The sequence below is a fragment of the Balaenoptera acutorostrata genome, chromosome 9 (assembly GCF_949987535.1).
Source record: "Balaenoptera acutorostrata chromosome 9, mBalAcu1.1, whole genome shotgun sequence".
In the NCBI taxonomy this organism is placed as follows: domain Eukaryota; kingdom Metazoa; phylum Chordata; class Mammalia; order Artiodactyla; family Balaenopteridae; genus Balaenoptera; species Balaenoptera acutorostrata.
Window position 1 is genome coordinate 10,892,232 of NC_080072.1, and position 19,947 is coordinate 10,912,178.

Sequence of the window (19,947 nt, forward strand, 5' to 3'; positions counted from 1 at the left end):
TGCAATTTTATCCTATGTAGATTCTTGTCACCACCACCACAGTCAGGGTACAGAACTGTCCCATCACCACAGAGGAGCTCCCTCACATTTCCCCTTAATAGTCAGCACCCTCCCAACTCTAAACCCTGACGACCACTGATCTGTTCTCCATCTCTGTAATTTTGTCACCTCAAGAATGTCACGTAAATGGACTCATACAGCATGTAGCCCTTTGGGACCAGCTTTTTCACTCATAATAATGCCCTTGGGATCCAAGTTGTTGTGTGTATTGGTAGCTTGTTCCTCTTTACTGCTGAGAAGTATTCCATTACATGGACGTAGCACACTTTGTTTTCCCAGTATTCATCCAGTGAAGGACATTTGCCTCATTTCCAGTTTTTGGTTATTACAAATAAAGCTGCTATGAACATTTGTGTATAGGTTTTTGTGTGAAAATAAGCTTTACTTTCTCCAGGACAAATACCCAGGAGTGAGACTGCCGAGTCATATGGTGAGTATATACTTAACTTTATCATGATCTACCAAACTGTTTTTTAGACTGGCCATGCCATTCCCACCAGCAATGCATGAGACTTCCAGTTGCTCTGCCTCCTCGTCAGCACTTGGTATTATCAGTATTTTTTATTTTAGCCATTCTAATAGGTGTGCAGTGGTGTTTCATCACAGCTTAATGACTAATGATGTTGAACAACTTTTCACGTGCTTATTTGCAATCCTATCTCCTCTTTGTTAAAGTGTCTGTTCAAGTCTTTTGTCCATTTTGTAATTGGATGGTCTGTTTTCTTACTGTTGCGTTTAGGGAGTTCTTTATATTTTCTGGAAACACGTCCTATGTCAGACATATGATTTGAAATTGCACAGCATCAGGAGCTCTGGCTCTGGAGCCCAAGGCTTGCTTTGTACTTGGTTTCGATGATGTTGTCATGGTGGGACTCTGAGTAAGATATTCTCTGTGCCTCAGTTTCCTCATTTATAAGTTATGTTTTGGGGATTCAACAAGAAGACAGCTGTAAAGCGTTGCTGTACTGTAAGGTTCCTGGCTCGATGGTGAACTCCAAGAGGGCAGGGGCTGTGTTGGTTCCGTTCCATTTTGTCCCCTGGGCTGAGGCTGTGCTAGGCAACAGTGGCAACATGCACTGGTTATTGTAATGTTGAAATGTTTTCATTCTGATTGTCCTGAGCCCAGTGGGACCCCAGACCTATCTGTCCTGTGCTTAGATCTGTCACCTGGGCCCCCTCACCTCCTCATGATCCAGCAACTAAAGCCTCAGAACCTTGTGCCTCCAGAACCCTGCTCCAGCACTGGGGCCTTTGTCCATCCGGACTGCTTGGTGCTGTTGATGTATTGGTTGTTAAATACTTAGATTTTCACCCCTGGGTACACCCTGAGCATCTGGTACAGCACCCGGCACATAGCAGGTACTCGATGTGTATTTGTTACTTACATGAACGGACGGCAGCATCTATACGCTGCCCAGCACATGGACGTGTGTCCCTCCCCTCCTTCACTGTCCTGGCCATGCTCTGAATCAGAGTGGCAGACCAGGGACTGCTTGGGGTGCAGGTCTTGAGTAAAGATGACAAAGAAGGTAGGCAGCCTTGAGCCCAGCTCTTTGGATCCCAGCCTCCAGGTTTTCCTCCTGGTGGACTGAGAATAGATTTTCCCCCTTGGATTTCTCTCCTATACCCTCCCCGGCCCCAAGCATGGGCACTGCTCCCAGGCCAGCAGTGACTTGTATTTCCCTGCCTATGGGGTAGACATGGGAACTGGAGCTTTTAGAGAGAAAAGGAAGCACGATGAGCCAGTGTGGTGGATGGAGTGCTGGGGTGCAGGTCAGAGACTGGGAACCCTGTTTTGTGTCCACTGCTCTGTAACTATGGCTCAGAGAAAAGCTTTTCTCTCTGAGTCTCAGTTTCCTCCTCTGCAAAATGAGGATCATAGAACTTTGTAGATCTGTGGGGACTGAACGAAGCAAGGTACAAAAGACCACTGAACCCCGGCCCATGGCCAGGCCACTCGGCTATTGGGGAGGCATCTTTCCCATAGAGAGTCACATTGTAATGTTCAGGGATGATCAAAGATGGAATTGTAACTCACCATACAGGGGCTGGGGTCCTTGTCAGCCCACACTGAGAGGGATCCAGATACAATAAACTACAAAGACAGTTTGGTACTGGCACAAAAACAGAAACATAGATCAATGGAACAGGATAGAAAACCCAGAGATAAACCCATGTACATGTGGTCACCTTATCTTTGATAAAGGAGGCAAGCATATACAGTGGAGAAAAGACAGCCTCTTCAATAAGTGGTGCTGGGAAAACTGGACAGGTACATGTAAAAGTATGAAATTAGAACACGCCCTAACACCATACACAAAAATAAACTCAAAATGGATTAAAGACCTAAATGTAAGGCCAGACGCTATCAAACTCTTAGAGGAAAACATAGGCAGAACACTCTATGACATAACTCACAGCAAGATCCTTTTTGACCCAGCTCCTAGAGAAATGGAAATAAAAACACAAATAAACAAATGGGACCTAATGAAGCTTAAAAGCTTTTGCACAGCAAAGGAAACCATAAACAAGACCAAAAGACAACCCTCAGAATGGGAGAAAATATTTGCAAATGAAGCAACTGACAAAGGATTAATCTCCAAGATTTACAAGCAGCTCATGCAGCTCAATAACAAAAAAACGAACAACCCAATCCAAAAATGGGCAGAAGACCTAAATAGACATTTCTCCAAAGAAGATATACAGATTGCCAACAGACGCATGAAAGAATGCTCAACATCATTAATCATTAGAGAAATGCAAATCAAAACTACAATGAGGTATCATCTCACACCGGTCAGAATGGCCATCATCAAAAAATCTAGAAACAATAAATGCTGGAGAGGGTGTGGAGAAAAGGGAACCCTCTTGCACTGTTGGTGGGAATGTAAATTGATACAGCCACTATGGAGAACAGTATGGAGGTGCCTTAAAAAACTACAAATAGAACTACCATACGACCCAGCAATCCCACTACTGGGCATATACCCTGAGAAAACCATAATTCAAAAAGAGTCATGTACCAAAATGTTCATTGCAGCTCTATTTACAATAGCCAGGACATGGAAGCAACCTAAGTGTCCATCATCGGATGAATGGATAAAGAAGATGTGGCACATATATACAATGGAATATTACTCAGCCATAAAAGAAATGAAATGGAGGTATTTGTAGTGAGGTGGATGGAGTTAGAGTCTGTCATACAGAGTGAAGTAAGTCAGAAAGAGGAAACCAAATACAGTATGCTAACACATATATATGGAATCTAAGGGAAAAAAAAAAAGGTCATGAAGAACCTAGTGGCAAGACGGGAATAAAGACACAGACCTACTAGAGAATGGACTTGAGGATATGGGGAGGGGGAGGGGTAAGATGTGACAGCGTGAGAGAGTGGCATGGACATATATACACTACCAAATGTAAAATAGATAGCTAGTGGGAAGCAGCCACATAGCACAGGGAGATCAGCTCGGTGCTTTGTGACCACCTAGAGGGGTGGGATGGGGAGGGTGGGAGGGAGGGAGACACAAGAGGGAAGAGATATGGGAACATATGTATACGTATAACTGATTCACTTTGTTATAAAGCAGAAACTAACACACCATTGTAAAGCAATTATACTCCAATAAAGATGTTAAAAAAAAAAAAGAGACATGTACCCCAATGTTCATTGCAGCACTAGTTACAATAGCCAGGACATGGAAGCAACCTAAGTGTCCATTGACAGATGAATGGATAAAGAAGATGTGGCACATATATACAATGAAATATTACTCAGCCATAAAAAGAAACGAAATTGAGTTATTTGTAGTGAGATGGATGGACCTAGAGTCTGTCATACAGAGTGAAGTAAGTCAGAAAGAGAAAAACAAATACCGTATGCTAACACATATATATGGAATCTAAAAAAAGAAAAGAAATGGTTCTGATGAACCTAGGGTCTGGACAGGAGTAAAGACGCAGACGTTGAGAATGGACTTGAGGACATGGGGAGGGGGAAGGGTAAGCTGGGATGAAGTGAGAGAACAGCATTGACATATATACACTACCAAATATAAAATAGATAGCTATTTGGAAGCAGCTGCATAGCACAGGGAGATCAGCTTGGTGCTCTGTGACCACCTAGAGGGGTGGGATAGGGAGGGTGGGAAGGAGGTTCAAGAGGGAGGGGATATGTGGATATATGTATACATATAGCTGATTCAGTTTGTTATACAGCAGAAACTAACACAACATTGTAAAGCAGTTATACTCCAATAAAGATTAAAAAAAAAAAAGAAATGAAGGAGCAGAAATGTCAACTAATACTAGACATACAAAAATCATAAGAGAACACTATGAACAGTTATATGCCAACCCTTTGGACAACGCAGAAGAAATGGATAAATTTCTAGAAACATACCACCTTCCAAGACTGAATCAAGAAGCAACAGATAATTGGAACAGACTAATCACTAGTAGTGAAATTGAATTTGTAATAAAAACTAAACCTTTCAGCAAACAAAAGTACAGGACTGGACAGCTTCACAGGGGAATTCTACCATACATGTACAGAAGAGCTAATTCCTATCTTTCTTAAACTATTCCAAAAAATTTAAGAGGAGAGAACACTCCCAAATTTATTCTATGAGGCCACAATTACCCTGATACCAAAACCAGACAAAGACACTACAAAGAAAATCAGAGGCCAGTATCTTTGATGATTATAGATGCAAAAATCCTCAACAAAATACTAGCAAATTGAATACAACAATATTTAATAAGGATCATACACCATGATCAAATTGGAGTTATTCTAGGGACACAAGAATGGTTCAACATTAACAAGTAATCAGTGTGATACACCACATTAACAAAAGAAGGGGAAAAAAATCACATGATCTTCTCAATAGATGCAGAAAAAGCATTTGACAAAATTCAGCATCCATTCATGACAAAAACTCTCATTAAAGTGGGTATTGAAGGAACATATCTCAACATAATAAAGGCCACTTATGACAAACTCACAGCTAACAGACTCAATCCTGAAAAGTTGAAAGCCTTTCCTCTAAATTCATGAACAAGTCAAGGATGCCCATTCTCACCGGTTCTATTTAACATGGTATTGGAAGTCCTAGCCACAGCAGTCAGACCAGAAAAAGAAAGAAAAGGCATCCAAATTGGAGGGTAAGAAGTAAAACTGTCAGTATTTGCAGATGACGTGATATTATATATAGAAGCCCCTAAAGTCTCCACCCAAAAACTATTAGAACTGATAAATGAACTCAGCAAAGTTGCAGGATAGCAGATTAATTTACAAAAATCTGTTGCTTTTCTATACACTAATAATGAACTCTCAGGAAGAGAAAGTAAAAAACAATCTTATTTAAAACTGTATCAAAAAGAATAGAATAGCTAGGAATAAACTTAATCAAGCAGGTGAAAGACCTATACACTGAAAACTATAAAACACTGATGAAGGAAATTGAAGGTGATACAAAGAAATGGAAAGATATCCCATGCTTTTGGATTGGAAGAATTAATATTGTTAAAATGTCCATACTACCCAAAGCAATCTACAGATTTAATGCAATCCCTATCAAAGTACCCATGACATTTTTTTCCCACACAGAATCAGAGCAAATAATTCTAAAATTCATGTGGAACCACAAAAGATTCTGAATTATCATAGCAATCTTGAGAAAAAAGAACAAAGCTGGAGGTATCATGTTCCCAGACTTCAGACTATACTACAAAGCTACAGTAATCAAAACAGCATGGTACTGGCACAAAAACAGACACATAGATCAATGGAACAGAATAGAAAGCCCAGAAATAAACCAAGGCACCTACAGTCAATTAATCTTTGACAAAGGAGGCAAGAGTATATGATGGAGGAAAGATAGTCTCCTTAAGAAGTGGTACTGGGAAAACTGGACAACTACATGTAAAACAATGAGATTAGAACATTTCCTCACACCATATACAAAAGTAAACTCAAAATGGATTAAAGATCTAAATGTAAGACTGGAAACCATAAGACTCATAGAAGAGAACATAGGCAGAACACTCTGACATAAATTGTAGCAATATTATTTTGGATCTGACTCCTAAGGCAAAAGAAATAAAAGCAAAAATAAACAAATGGGACCCAATTAAACTTAAAAGCTTTTGAACAGCAAAGAGATCCATTAGCAAAATAAAGACAGCCTATAGAATCGGGGAAAATCTTTGCAAATGATATTCCTGACAAGGGGTTAATATCCAAAAATACAAAAATAGCTCATACAACTCAATATCAAAAAACCAAACAACCCAATCAAAAAAATGGGCAGAAGACCTGAATAGACATTTTTCCAAAGAAGACGTACAGATGGCTGAAAAGCACATGAAAAGATGTTCAACATCACTAATTATTAGAGAAGTGCATATCAAACCCATGATATATCACCTCATACCTGTCAGAATGACTATCATCAAAAAGCCTACAAATAACAAATGTTGGAGAGGATGTGGAGAAAAGGGAACCTTTGTTCCCTTGGGAATGTAAATTGGTTCAGACACTATGGAAAACAGTATGGAGATTCCTAAAATAACTAAAAATAGAACTACTACATGATCTAGCAATTCCCCTCCTGGGTACATAGCAAAGAAAACAAAAACATGAATGTGAAAAGACACATGTGCCCCAACATTCACAGCAGCACTATTTACAATACCCAAAATATAGAAGCAGCTCAAAGTGTCCATCAACAGACGAATGGATAAAGAAGATATATTTATACAATGGCATATTGCTCAATTGTAAAAAAGAATGAATTTCTGCCACTTGCAACAACATGAATGGACCTAGAGGGTAGTAAGTTTAGTGAAATAAGTCAGACAGAGACAGAGAAATGCCGTATATTATCACATATATGTAGAATCTAAAAAAGAATACAAATGAATATGCAAAACAGAAACAGACTTACTGATATAGAAAACAAACTAGTGGTTACCAAAAGGGAGAGGAAAGGTGGGATGGTCAAATTAGTGGTATGGGATTAAGAAATACAAACTACTATGTATAAAATAGATAAGCAACAAAGGTATATTGTGTAGCACAAAGAATTATAGCCATTATCTTGTAATAACTTTTAATGGAGTACAATCTATAAAAATAATGAATCACTATGCTGTACACCTGAAAGCAATATAATATTGTAAATCGACTATACCTCAATTTAAAAAAATAAATAAAGTGGGTATATAACATTATCCACCCAGATAGCGTTTTGTGTGTGTGTGTGTGTGTGTGTGTGTGTGTGTGTGTGTGAGATAACGTGAAAAAACTCTGAGTGAGGCATCTGGCACATAGAAACCATTCAATAAATCTTAACTTATTATTATGTTACTCACACATTTTTTTCTCCCACTGCTTCAATGTATCCATATACACGTTTTCTATCATATTTGACATATTAATTTGAAATGAATGAAATATCCTATTTAAATTTCCACACCTGATTTTCTGGTTTGTTTCATGCATTCCACATTATTTTAATTTTTTATGAAACATTATTTTAATGTTTTATGAAATTAGCAAAGAATTCTGTTGGAGTACATCCATTAAAAATATATTGTAAAATATTATAAAGCAATATTTTACATTTTAGTATTTTGGATAGATTTCTACTGTTTAAGATACAATGGTATCTCCTCCTCACTGATATTCTTGTTTTTGACAAATTAAATTTTTATTTTTGAAATTCCTTCAATTATTTTGACTCACCAATTTTGGGGAATGCTTCTTCTCTGTCTTTATTGCTAAAACTCTTGATATGACAAACTGAGGACAAAAACAGGCACACATAAGTATTTTTTCATGATCACCCAAAAGAGATTCTTCTCACAACTTCAATAACATTCTTTTTTTTGAAAAAATTAATAACAAGTTTAATGAAAGGTCTGTAAAATGTAACATGATATCAACTTCATTAATTGCTCAATTTAGAATCCATAACAACTTTATTACATTTGAAAATAATTTATAGGTTAGGTTTTTATTTTCACTTGATAAGACGCCCTTCTCTTCAAATACCAGCTGCAAGCTCAGGGAATTCCAGACCACCTATACTTCTGACCAACTGGGCTACAAATATCTAGGTTCCCACTATCCATCTCAGGTTTGATAATTTGCTAGAATGACTCATAGAATTCAGGAAAGTGGTATAGTTATGACTATAATTTTATCACAAAGGATACAAATCAGGACCAGCCAAATGAAGGGATGCATAGGGTGACCTCTGGGATCGTCCTACGCACAAAGCTCCTATGTCCTCAGTATGTGGCGCCCTCCTAGCACATCATTGTGTATCACCAACCAGGAAACTCACCTGTCCAGAGTTTCAATATGGGGTTTCATTACATATGCAAGGTTTGTCTTTCTGGCATGGCCAGTCCCCCAAAACTCAGGTATGCTCTGAGAGGCCCACCATGAATAAAAAAGACATTCTGATCACTTGGGGAATTCCAAGGATTTATAGGCTATCTCCAGAAACCAGGGAGCCAAATGCTAGCCAAATTCTTTATTATACATCAGAAAGCTACGGATGTCTTACTGAAATAAATTAGGGCTCTCTCCCTTGTGTCACAATTATTTTCTTAGGTTCCCCGAAGAGTAATCTAGCTTTTAACATTTTTTGAAGTTCTTTCCCTTGAGGAATTTGAACTAATTTCTTTTTCCTTTTCTGAAGCTCATCCAAAGAGTAATAGAAGTTTGAGAGGAATATGCATGAAATACCAAAATTTATATTGTAGTTCTATGATAGCCCCTGGAAAAATTACCTAGTAACAAATCCCAAGGTTTTCTTTTATAGAGATGGGGAGAGAACCATTTCTGGATTTATATTACACTTGTATTTAGGATGGAATAATGGGCTATTTTTAACATGATTTTGTGGCATGGAGGGTAAATAAAATTGTACTGGTTTCACTGAATAACTTCTTATTGAATCTACCAGCTTTATTACTAGAAAATACAGAGTTATAATTTAGTGAGTCCTTTGGATGAATGTTCAATATGTTACTGAAAACAATTTTATGAACAGAAAATAACATTTAAAAACATTTAATCCACAGTTTAATTTTTGAAAATTAAACACACAAGACACACATTGTCTTCCAGAACTAGCTTATCCTGAATATTTTATTATCTTCTGGCATCTGTTGAGAAGACAGTTGTTTCTGGTGCATTAAGAGTTGATTTTTTTTTTTTTATGATACAGATGAACTTCTTTGCAAAGCAGAAATACAGACACAGACATCGAGGACAGACGTATGGATACCGGGGCGGTGGAAGGGAGGGGTGGGATGAATTGGGAGATTGGGATTGACATATATACACACTACTATGTATAAAATAGGTAACTAATGAGAACCTACTGTATAGCACAGGGAACTCTACTCAGTGCTCTGTGGTGACTTAAATGGCAAGGAAATCCAAAAAAGAGGGGATATATGTATATGTATAGTTGATTCACTTTGCTGTACAGCAGAAACTAGAACAACATTGTAAAGCAACTATACTCCAATAAAAATTAATTAAATAAAAACATATGGTTACCTTGAAAAAAAAATTGATTTTTTTTTCATTGGTATAAACTGCGTGTATGACATAAAAAAAAAAGACTGTCCACAGTCTGTAATGAGGGGAGCAGAGCGTGGTCCTTCCTCAGGTACATGGGGCCTCTACATATTAGAGTTTTCATGTCATATTAAAATATGAAGAATATAGAAAGGTATGATATGATAGAGGATACCTTAAGGGTGAATTTTAAGAGGTTTTTTGAAAAGGTCTCTCAGAGAAGGTGACATTTAAGCTGAGATCTGTATGATAAGCCTTAAGACTTGGGGGATGAGCCACCCTGGAAGAGGAAACTGCTACTGCAAAGGACCTGAGCCCGTGCACCTCCCTTGGGAAGCCTCCCTCATTCCCCCCAGTTGTTAGTGAGTAGCTGCTGCAAGTATTTCTGGTCCCATGTTTCCATGATAACTCTCAGAAACATTGAAAAAAGTTATACACAATTTTTTTGCCTCCTTATTTATACATACCCCCTTAGTTCAAAATGAAATGTGGATGACTTGCCTAAGTGCATACATTCGGTTTAAATATTAATGAACAGAAGTGGTTGATAGGTAAAGACACTAGGGATAGTAAGGGTAAATATAACCAGCTGAGGTCACTGTAATTTTAGTCCAGTGAAATTGTATTGTGGGTCTCTGAACAATCTCTGGGACTGAATAGAACTAATCTTCACTTTTGACTCTGAGGTTACTGGTGGCTTTCTTACTGTGTGGTAACATAATAATAATAAGGCACATAAATATAGGGAACCCATGTGTGGCTTACCGTGTTGGGTAACCAATGCTCTCAATCTCCTATTGTATTCCCACCATATCTTTGAGGCCAGACTTGATTAATTACTGTGACAGGATGAATACACATACTGCACTTGGCTCTGTCAGCTTCTGCCACATTATTTTTCTTCATTTGCAGGAAAACTCAACGAAAGAGTTGTCTAAACTTGCTCTGTCTTCCAATTCTTTCTTAAATTCACTCCAATTAGGTTTTCAGCTCTATCTTGACAATGAACCTCCTCTTGTCAAGATCACTAATGACCTCAGTGTTGCAAAACCCACTGGCAATTTTATGTCATCGAAGCTGACCTATCCGTAGTCTGAGAGTTGACTGCTCCCTCCTCCTTGAATCTGCTTTCTTCAGTTGGCTTCCAGGATAGCACACTCTCTTGTTTTTCTCCTCAATTTTCTTTGTTTGTCCCTCCTCTTCAACCTGAATTCCTAATGTTGGAGGTGGCCCAGAACTCAGGCCATGGTCCTCTTCTCCAGTCTATCTACTCAAGATGAAATCACTTCTTGATAATTTTGTCTTGTCTCACAGCATTAAATACCATCAACATGCCAATGACTCCACATTTACACTTTTTTCTCAAACTCCAGACTCATATATACAAGTAGGATACTTGATATCTATATATGATGTCTGAAAGAGATTTCAAAACCAAACGTGTTCCAAATTGAGCATCTGAAATTTCACTCCCTTCAAACTCATAGACTTAGCCATCTCAGTTGATGGAAAATCCATTCTTATTACTTGAACCTATATTTTGGGTCTCCTTTATTTCTTTTTTTCCTTCTCACATCCCATATCCAATCCATCAGGATATCTTTTGGGTTTTATTATAAAGATATATCCAGAATCAAGTACTTTTTGTTTTACTACCTCCCTGGTTTGAGCCACTGTCATCTCTCATCTCGATCACTGTAACCAGATTTTAAGAAGTCTCCTTGCTTTTACCTTTGCTCCTTGATGATCTTTCAGTGGTTCTTCAATACTTAAGTCAGATCACATGATTCCTCTATTCAACACCCTGCAAGGGCTCTCAGTGTTTTTCAGAGTAATGGTACATACAACGACTACAAATTCTTAGATTAACGTACCTCCTATCATATAGCTGACCTCTTTTCCTACCAGTCTTCTCTTAGCTCAATTTGCTGCATCCACACTGTCCTCTTTGTTCTTCAGTAAACACTCCAGGCCTGCTCCCTAGGTCCTGCTCTTCTTGCACACTCTCTTCCTCCAGATGTCCCTGTAGCTTATCACATCAACTCCTCCAAGTCTTTGCTCAAATGTCTCTTTTCAATGAAGCTTGAATATCCTATAAAAAGTTGCAACCTGTACTCACCTCATACCTCCTTACCCTCCTCTACATTTTATTTTTTTTTCCCTACAGTCCTTTTCATCTTTTAACATATTATCTTTTCCTAGAAGGTAAGTTTTACCAGGGTAGGGATCTGGGTGTGTTTTGTTCACTGCTATAACTGAAGCACTTAGAACAGAGCCTGGCCCACACTAGGTATTCAGTAAATATTTGCCAAGGGAATGAACTGGAAATATTTTTGTGAGAGAGGCAGATATTGTTGAGAAGTCTGGGGGAAAATGGAAGGAGAGGGAATATTTTACTGTGTGCTCTAAGACAACACAGATCTCTTAGTAATCCCTGTTGAATTCTTCCAAATTTCTCTTATGCCAATAGCACCCTGCTCGCTCTTCTTTGCTCTTTTGCTGAACTACTTTTAAAAGTCCCTTCTATTGCCTGAGCAGTTAAGCTCTGGCTGTTAGCTTGCCTATTTTATCTGTAAAAATGAGCCTTGTAGGTAAGCTGAGAAGTCACTAGCCATTTTGTACGTAACTAAAATGCCTTTTGGGAAACTTGCCATTCCTTGGCCCCAACATTCATGTAATTAAATAGAGTCTTTGTATGGAAGTATTTTATATATAAATGTATCATTTAAAAATAACTTCAATAGATACAAGAATGAACTGACAGCAGGGGTTGTATGTTTCCACAGGTGGTATCTCTAGCATATTGCCTGGCCACAGAAGCAGTCACTAAATATACTGAAGAAATGAATGAATGATCACCAGTGAGATAATTTACTTACAAACAAGAATGTCCAAAATGGGTATCCTGATAGCAAGGCTATAGGCTTATAGTTTATTGAAAGTGCTTCAAATTGTCTGATATATAAATGTAGCCAGATATGTCCCAGAGCACAGTGGATCATACTGATCATTACTTGGAGAGCCTGTAAGAAAAGAATATCACAATCAACTACCTAGACATAAAATTTAAAGAGAGTTACAAACTGGGTGATAGGAAGGGCTTGGGGGTGTTTATAGCTTCCATGTTTCTGAATCATAGGGGTCTCTGCTACTATTCTTATTCAGCCTTGGAAATTATCAAAAACTGGGGAGAAGCCAAGGTGATGGAGGAAGGTGGCAGCCATAAAAGCACTTGGAATCTCCACCTGTAGTTCATACAGGGATTAATCAGGAGGGTTTTTAGTGATTTGTAAAGGTGTCATTGCTTTCAGGTAAATGAAGGTATCTAGGGACTTGTTTATGGACCAGGTCAGAAGGACACAGACCTGGGATCCTGTAGCTCTGAGAGAAGAGTTGCAGTTTCTGTAGGCCCTTCTGCCTCTTCTTCTTCTTGTCTGTTTGGTCTTGTATATACTATCCTCAGTTCCAGTTCTTTTCTCTGATACATTTCTACCACCTCCATCCCCCTCAGCCAGTTAATGGGACAATGCTTTTCTTCTGGTAGCAATTTTGACATTCAGCACCATGAGGTGGGGGGACCTACTCACAACCAGACCTGCTGAATCCAGAGATTCTGGCCCCAATGATCTTAGGCACTTTCTCATATTACAGCCCTGGTTTTTGACCTGACTCAAGGCCCCAATAATTAGGGTGTATGATGAAGAAAGATACAGCATGATAGGTTTGGTTGGGACAAAGGAGTAGAAAGAATGGTCCCGAAATTCATCTTCCCCAAAATAAATATATAAGGAGTATGTCAAGAACACAAAGCTGTGAGATGGTCAATGTCCACAAAGCCCTGTGATCCAGATTATCTCTTGACTATACCCCTGACCTCATCATCTCCTTTAGTACCCACAGTCTCGGATTTACTTCAGACACTTTATAGACATACACATATAGATAGACAAAAGAAAATCAGAGAGGTATGATTGCTGGAATTCATTCCATCAGTTCTCTCCCACTGGGTAGTTAAGACAGAGGAGTCACTGTCTCCTTTTTAAAATATTTGGCACTTGCAATATCATGGTCATTTATCCACTCAAGTAGCACTTAGTCCTTACCCCCAACATTCTGGTTTCTTTTTTCAACACAAGGCAGCGTGATGACATACTTTTTTTTTTTTTTATAGATTTATTTATTTTATTTTATTTATTATTGGCTGTGTTGGGTCTTCGTTGCTGTGCACAGGCTTTCTCTAGTTGCGGCAAGCGGGGACTACTCTTCGTTGCGGTGCGCGGGCTTCTCATTGCGGTGGCTTCTCTTGTTGCAGAGCACGGGCTCTAGGCACGTGGGTTTCAGTGGTTGTGGCACGCGGGCTCAGTAGTTGTGGCTCACAGGTTCTAGAGCGCAGGCTCAGTAGTTGTGGTGCACAGGCTTAGCTGCTCTGCGGCATGTGGGATCTTCCCGGACCAGGGCTTGAACCCGTGTCCCCTGCATTGGCAGGCAGATTCTTAACCACTGCACCACCAGGGAAGCCCGGTGTGATGACATCTTATCCAAAATATAACAGAGGCATTAGAGAGAATGAATGAAATCTATTTCTAGAAGAAAATATTGGAAAAAAACCACATAATGATTTTCTCAGATAAGCCACTTAAAAGTCACTGAGAAATTTATTCTTGCTTTCTCTAATTTTTCACAATGAAATAATCCCCTGAAATAATAATTAAAAATCAACTTATTGATATGCTCTCTTGGACAAAGCTAAAAAGTTTTAATTGTCCTGTTAGATTTTATCCATCTTTCACCAACTTTGAAGACATTTAACGAGTCCTCAGGATTCTTAGATGCAGAAAACAGAATTTAATCTGGCTGGTTTAAGCAAGATAGGGTATTAGTGAGCTCACAGAATCATTGGGAAGGTCAAACTTGTAGAACAATGCCCAGAGTCAAAGCACCTATCTAGACTGAGGAGGAAAATATCCTTGTTACATCCCACTGCAGAACTCTGCTGCGGATGATCAAGTCTTCCTTGCCTCCCTGGGCCATCATCTGAGCAAGCACAATTGATGCTCAGTGTAGAGTGTCTTTTGTTTTTCTCTTCCAAATCAAATTCTAGTGCAAGAGTATGTGATTGGAAGAACCGAAATCAAATGCCTTCACTCTGACTACAGGGGAGGCTGCAGAATATAATTTTTTTGGATTCAACTTTTGGAAAGGTAGCTTTCACAACTTAGGAACCAATAAGAAAGAGAAGATGTTCAAAAGATGTGGCAGCCATGAATGATTGATCTCTATTATTTTACTTTTGTGGATACCTTTTGGGGTATGTGCTCCATTCACCTCAGTTTCATGCTTGGATATGTAGGAATCATTCCCTGATCATACCTAATTGGAAGGGAGGTGGGGAATCTGTCTCAAGTTGGACCCATCAGTGCCTCTTTCCCAGGGATTGTATACTTAGAACAAAGATAGTTTGTTCTAAATATACAATTTGGGCTTCCCTGGTGGCGCAGTGGTTAAGAATCCACCTGCCAATGCAGGGGACACGGGTTCAATCCCTGGTCCAGGAAGATCCCAGATGCCGTGGAGCAACTAAGCCCGTGTGCTGCAACTACTGAGCCTGCGCTCTAGAGCTCGCAAGCCACAACTACTGAGCCTGCGCACCACAATTACTGAAGCCCACGCGCCTAGAGCCCGTGCTGCGCAACAAGAGAAGCCACCGTAATGAGGAGTACGTGCACCGCAACAAAGAGTAGCCCCCAGTCGCCGCAACTAGAGAAAGCCTGCGTGCAGCAACGAAGACCCAACGCAGCCAAAAATAAATAAATAAATAAATAAATAAATATATATATACAATTTAATCTGGGATTGTCTCTTGATAAGAAAATATAAACTCTTGAAACAAAGAGCACTGAAATGTTTTACTATATGGGCTCAGAAGATATCCAGAAGAATCAGAGATGAGGAAAAGAGCAAGAGAACTGATGACTTTCAACTTCCTAATTCCAATCCTTTCCTGAAACTTGGATGCCTTCTTGCTCTTGGGTGCTAGTTGACACATACATATCCTTAAAATACATTTTCCTTTGTTTTGCTTAAGCTAACATGAGTTGTTTTCTGTCACTTGCAACCAAAGCATTTTTTATCCCTGCTTTGTCTTTCTTATAACTATTGTCCTATGACTTTGAGAATTCACTTTTTGATTCTTCAAAATCTGATGGATCTTCCTTCTTTCCCTGGTTTAGATTTCTTCCTCAACCTTTTGTCAATAGCCAACTCTGATGTCTAAGTTCTTGATTTCAAAATCTTCACTTACACTAATTTCTCTTCCATTTTTCACCAGGCATCAATTCTCAAGGATAAGTTACCACATGGATGTACCAAAGACACATGAAACAGAGAAAATGGAACATAATATTGTGGAATGAGTGATACAGATTTGAATTCAAATCTTGTTTATATCAAATACTAATTGACCTAAATTCAACTTAATATTTCAGAGAATTAGTTTTCTGATCCCAGAGTTGGTTTGAGAGGCAAATAATAGGAACTGGCACAGAGCTGAATGTCAAAATGAATTTATAGTTGAATATTCTTTCCTATTTCCCTTCAACCCTTCTCCAGTTACTTGATTATGAGAGTCCACTCACCTGTCACAGTTTTGGATGCTTCTTTGGGTCTCTATTCTGTATCTTGCTAGAAACAAGCTCATGGATTATTTCATGCAATTATTTTAAATTATTCCCTTGAGTTTAGTATAGTTCATCATGAATTTATTCCCAGGTTACCGCAGCAGCAATCCTAGTGTGCTCTCACATTAATCCAACTCACAAAAAGGTGTCTGTAGACTGTACATCAAATACCATAGTGGCTGCTTCCATGTTTATGACTCCATGAGGCTGGGAGACTGAGCTCCGCCTGCCTGCACCTGCCCTACAACTCCAGCAAGGTGCTTCTGCTGAGCCCTCATTGCAACTGCAGCAGCATCATGACCTCCAGTTGTCTAATGGTCAAAATTGGATATGCCTCCTAGTTATAACTTGCTAAAGAACAGAAAAATACATGACAATAACACAATGACCACAGTGGAGAGACCTAAAGCCTTAAATCCAGTCTCTATACTATGACCACAATGACATTTCTAAACTGGGGAGCAAATGCGGAAATCACTTGCTCAAAATCTTTCAATGGGTCCTTGTTGCCTGCAGGCCCCAGGGCATGCTCCTCTGTGTGGCTCAATAGAGTTGGGTATGATTTGACTTCCACTCTCTTCTCCCCCATAGCACCCCATCCATTCCTGACCACTGACATTTCCACTACCACGTGATATTATACTCACGTTTTTAAGCACCTTCTCATATACATCTTTGCTGCTGCAAAACCTCACACGGTGTCGCAGTGTCTGGCTCTAGCAACATATTTGTAAATTGTTGGAATCTGACAGTTGCTTGCTAAATCAATCTGACAAATAAAATAAAACTCTCTCTGTTAATCTGTTACTGCATTATGTATAAGTAAATAGATTTGTTTATACCAGTCATGTAACACATGTTTGGGAAGGTCAGCCTTATAGTGTAGGTTTTCTGGCATTTACTGAATTAATTTTGGACAGCCCTGGAGGTTACACAAATACAGTCATTCTCCAGAGCAAGTGAATCCAAGAAAAAAAGAACAAGCTTACTGTGACATACGGCATGTACTGAGAAGCCTTATATCAGGTATCTATATATGTTTATACGTATATATATATACACACACACACACATATATGTATATACATATATATGTAAATAAGGGCAGTTAGGAAAGTCCTTCCTGCAGAGGACATTTGATCAAAGAGAGGCCCAGAGAAGGTGAAGGAGGGAATCTTTCAGATACGTGGGAAGAGAAGATGGCAGCACAAGGATCGGCAGCAGGGCAGTATCTGAGGGTATTCAAAGAGGAGGGTAAGGCTGGAGCAGGGAGTGAGGAGAGGAAGCCAGATCATACAAGGCCTTGTTAGGACTTTGGCTTTACCTGTGAGCGAGATGAGATGCTATTGAAAGTTTTATGTTTAACATTTTATCATGGAAAATTTCACACATGCAGAAAAAAATGTGATGGATCCCATGAAGCCATTACTCAGCCTCAACAATCATACTTTGCAACCTTGTTTTATCAATTATCCCTCTCCTTATTCATTTTTTTCTGGACCAGGCAACATATCATTTCACCTTTAAATATTTTAGTATGTGTTCTGACACAAACTGTATGAGAAGAGTTTTTGTTTTTTTTAAACCATATCATTATTAAACCTAATAAAATTAACAATAGCTTCTTGATCTTATTTAATACTTAATCCACATTCAAATTTTCTGATTGTCTGAAAAACGTCTTTTTGTAGATGGTTTATTTGACTCATTTATTCAAACAAGGTCCACTTACTGCATTTGGTTGCTTTATGTCTTAAATCTATTTAAAACTTACAGTTTCCATCCTTTATAAAATGCCATAAACTTTCTGAGAAAACTAGGTAGATCATTTGTATCTTATAATTTCCCACATTCTGAATTTATCTAATTGCTTCTGTGTGGTGTCATTTAACTTGTTTCTCTACTCTCCTTATTTCCTGAAAACTAGTGGTGTTATATCTAGGCTTGATTAGGTTTAGGTTCAGATTTTCTGGCAAAATGCTTCATAACTGGAGCTGTCTACTTCTTTTGCATCACATTGGGAGGCACTTGATGACTGGTTGCCCTGTTTTAGTGACATTAAAATTGAACAGTGCACTTAGGTTTTGTCTTTATCCACTGTACATTTTCTCACAAACTTTTCTTCTACTGAATTTTAGAATCCATTGATGATCTTTACTTAGATCCACAACATTGAGGAATCCACAATCATGGTTTTCTTAATCCTATTATTTCTTCTTAATTTATTGTCTGTTATTCTTCTGAAAATAATAACTTCCCTTGAGGAATTATTTGATTTTCCAAAAATAGTTTGTATAAGAAAGGCAAAAGGCAATGGCATTCCACAGTGATATAGGAAGGGCGTCCAAAAATCTGCTCTTCCATAAAAGCAATGAAGACATTGGAAAAAATTGTCAGAACCAACTTTTTAGAATTCTGGAAATTAACCAAAGGCTTGCAATAATCTGAGAAGTGTTTATTCAAGAAAAATGGCTGACTTTTGGTAACAAGTTCTGTGGTGTTTTAATTTGCCCTATTTCCATCACCCTCCTTCCTGGTAGTCTTTAAAACCATACCTCAGAATAATGGTAGCTGTGAAAACCAGCAGTCTAGCAAGTCACTGGAGGGGGCAGAGTAGAATTAGAACTCCCCCCAAAGCCCTCCTCCTGAGAATTGTCACAATTTGACCAGTATGGCAGCTCCTTGGAAAAGCCCTAATCATAGGGATTACCTTTATGTGATCTGACTCAGAGCTCACTCAATGAGAAAGCCCCATTCCAGGGTATTTGTGGAATCCAGTAGGGGTCTTTTTAAGAATAGCAGCTGGCAGGTAACTGAAGAAACAATACCAGTAGCAATACCAACAAAAATGAGGCTGGACAAAGAACTTAAAGTGAAACTCTAAGGAATGATATGTCCATAAGGGCTCTATAAAGTTCTGACATGTTCCTTGAAATCAGTCGGCTTCACACATGTTCAGGGTTGTGCACGTGCCAAGGAAAGCCCTGAGAAGGCCTTAATTCCTGGCTGACCTTGAGGCTCTGTGGAAGCAAAGTGAAGGCCAAGGCAAAGTCTTAAACTCTCAAAACATTGAAGGAATGAACTGATACACCTATAGATCCCGTCAGCAAGAGGTGGGAAACTTGTAGGTTTCAGCCACTTAAGTACATCTCATTCCAGTCATTAGCTGACCACTAAGTTAATCAAGCAGAAGCTTCAGTGATGGCAAGCCACTAAACAAACAGCAATGACAAATACTTGAAATCTAGTAAAAATTCTCAGGATTTGATTTCCAAAGTTGCCTTATTATATTATTTAGAATGTTCAGTTTTCAACAAAATTTATGAGACATACAAAGAAACAGGAAAATATGGCCCATACATAGAAAAAAAAGGCATTAATAGAAAGTGTGCCTGAGGAAGCCCAGATGATAAACCTAATAAACAAAGACTTTAAATTAGCTATTATGAATATATTCAAAGAGTCAAAGAAAACTACATCTAAAGAATAAAAGGAAAAGTATGAGAACAATATCCATCAAGTAAAGAATGTCAATAAGGAGACTAAAATTATAAAAATAGAACCAAATAGAAACTCTGGAGTTGAAAAGTACAATAACTGCAATGA